Raw genomic sequence first — 2,740 nt, 5'->3', positions numbered from 1 at the left:
ACATTAAAGGCCAAAAAAAAAAAAAAAGAAAAAGAAAAGAAAGAAAGAAAGGAAAAAGAAAAAACTTGACCTAGGTCTCTAATAGGGAGCTCTGGTAGCTTAGTGCCTAAGGCACTTGACTGCTAACTAGAAGGCTGGCGGTTCAAACCCACCAGCCACTCCTCGGAGGGAAAGTTGGACAATCTACTTTTGTAGTGATACAGCCTCGGCAACCCAAGGAGGGGTCGCTATGAGTCGAGTCTGACTCGATGGAACATAACAACAACAACAACAACAACAACAACAACAGGTCTCTAATATATATTATACAAAAATTAACTTAAAATCTATCATGGACTTAAATGTAAAGTGTAAAACTATAAAACATTTAGAAAAACACAGGAAAAAGTCTTTGGAATCTAAGACTAGGCAAAGAGATCTTAGACTTGATACCAAAAGCATACTTTATAAATGGAAAAACTGATAAATTTGCCTTCATCAAAATTATTATTATAATTTTTTTGTTCTGCTTAAGATCCTTTGGAGAGGGTGAAAGACAGGCTACAGATAGGGGGGAAATATTTATAAATCACACATCAGACAAAAGACTAGTATTTAGAGTAAAGAATTCTCAAAACTCAAAGTAAAAAAGCAATCATCCAATTAGAATTTAGTCAAAAGACATTAGGAGACATTTCATTGAAGATGTATAGATGGTAAACAAACACATGAAAAGATGCCCAACGTCATTAATCATTAGGGAAATGTAAATTAAAACCACAATAAGATATCACTATACGTGTAACCTTGTGACTAAAATAAAAAATAGTGACAGCATCAAATGATGATGAGGATGAAGAGGAACTGGATTAACTGTACATTACTGTGGGAACGTAACATAGTAATCATAGAATGGAAAAGGGTTTGGCAATTTCATATAACACTAAACATGCAACTGCCATATGATCTATCAATTGCACTCCTGGACTTCTAGAGAAATGAAGACATATGTTGATAAGGAAAAAAAAAACTGCCTATGAATGTTAAACAAATTGTGGTACATGACATATTTCTGAACAACAAAAATGAATGAACTGTTGATACATGCAACAACCTGGATGAATCTCCAGAGAATTATACTGGTTCGGGAGGATGGGGAAGAAGGAAGTCTATGTGACTACAAAAGGGCAACAGGAGGGATCGTTGTGGTGGTGAAGATATTCTGTGTCTTGACTCTATAAATCTTATTTGTGATTTTGGACTCGAATTTTGCAAGATTTTGCTATTGGCTTAACAATCCACTTAAAGCAAGCTGGCAATGATTTTCCATTCTTGCCCCAGGGGAATAAAAAAAAAGTCATCCCAGAGGAACTGATGTCTGTACCTTTAAAACTGAGTAAGAAACCCTGTGAGAAAAAAGCAGAGGCAGGACAGTTCAAGAAGGAAGGGCCCATATGTGGAAGAATGTAAAGGTGTATCATGCATGGGGTTTGCAGGGTGGATTAAATAGTTTCATGTCTCTGAAGGATAAGGTACAAGTAGAAGAGAAAGATGGGAAGCACCGACTGTGTCTAACTGTAAAGAAGTGCATGGAGTCTACTATGGAGTCTCTCCTAGCCTACCCTATGCCGTATAGGTAGACTGACCATATATCATCTAAACTGGGATCATTTTGAGAGTGAAAGGTGGAACTCTGAACGATAATCCCAGGACAACACGTATAAACTGGGACTGTCCCAAGTAAACCTTACAGGCAATGATAAATCAAGGAAGGAATTTAACCCGGAGAGTGATCTTGAATGAGGTTCCTGAAGGAGGTGGGTGAGGAATTAAAAGCCCATTTTACCCAAATGCAGTTTTTTCCTAGGCTGGTCATGCTGATATTTGCATCAGTTTATTTGGCAGTCACTGCTTTTGTTGAAGATTATTTCTCATTTTTTGGTAATCACAGTGAGAATTGTACCAGCTATTTCAGATCATTGCTGAATTACCTCTGAATGATGTGAAAAACCATGCCCACCTTCCTACACTATTTCGGGCATCATGAAGTTGTATTCAATGGAAAACGCAAGGGCAAGATGACCATAAACTTACCAAATATACATTTGAAAAATTTAAAAAGAACCTGGGTCTTGGTGTTTCTGATTGCTACACTAAATACAGATTTAAAATAACCTCAATTCTGCAATGCTCCTATTTTCTTTTGTGAACACATAAGTTGAATAAATAGTCCAAGTCGTATGAAAATACAGCAGGAAGAATGCTATTCCTCTGAATATACCCATTAATGAACTGAGCTCAGTTATGGCAATATAATTTTACATTCATCCATGTAAAATAGACATATGATTCCTGTAAGGTTTTTTATCTGAATGACAAATGGAAATTTGTTCTTTCTCACTTCTCATCATCTGGGATGACATTATGTGGTTAAATATGGCTTAAACTTACCATGTAAATTTGGTAGAGGCCATTTCATAATGCAAACCACTAACAATGGAATAAATTGTAGCTCATTTTCCTTAGGGTATGATATCTCAGTTTATGAATGTATTTGCACTTCATAAATCATTCTCAAAAGCAAAGAGAAAAAATGGAAAATCCATTTTCCTTAGACCCCATAGGTCTTCATTTAATTTTTAATGAAAGAGAAAAGATACTTTATCAATGTGATGTTGATGTTATGTGCCGTCGAGTCAAAAAAAAAAAAAAAAAAAAAAGGCAGTATCACTACGGAAGTAGGATTGCCCAACCTTCCTTC

This window comes from Orycteropus afer, unplaced genomic scaffold (genome assembly GCF_000298275.1).
Source record: "Orycteropus afer afer isolate SDZICR_OR568_19922 unplaced genomic scaffold, OryAfe1.0 scaffold00337, whole genome shotgun sequence".
NCBI classification, from domain to species: domain Eukaryota; kingdom Metazoa; phylum Chordata; class Mammalia; order Tubulidentata; family Orycteropodidae; genus Orycteropus; species Orycteropus afer.
The sequence above is the reverse complement of the archived record's forward strand: the minus strand, read 5'-3'. Positions refer to the sequence as shown.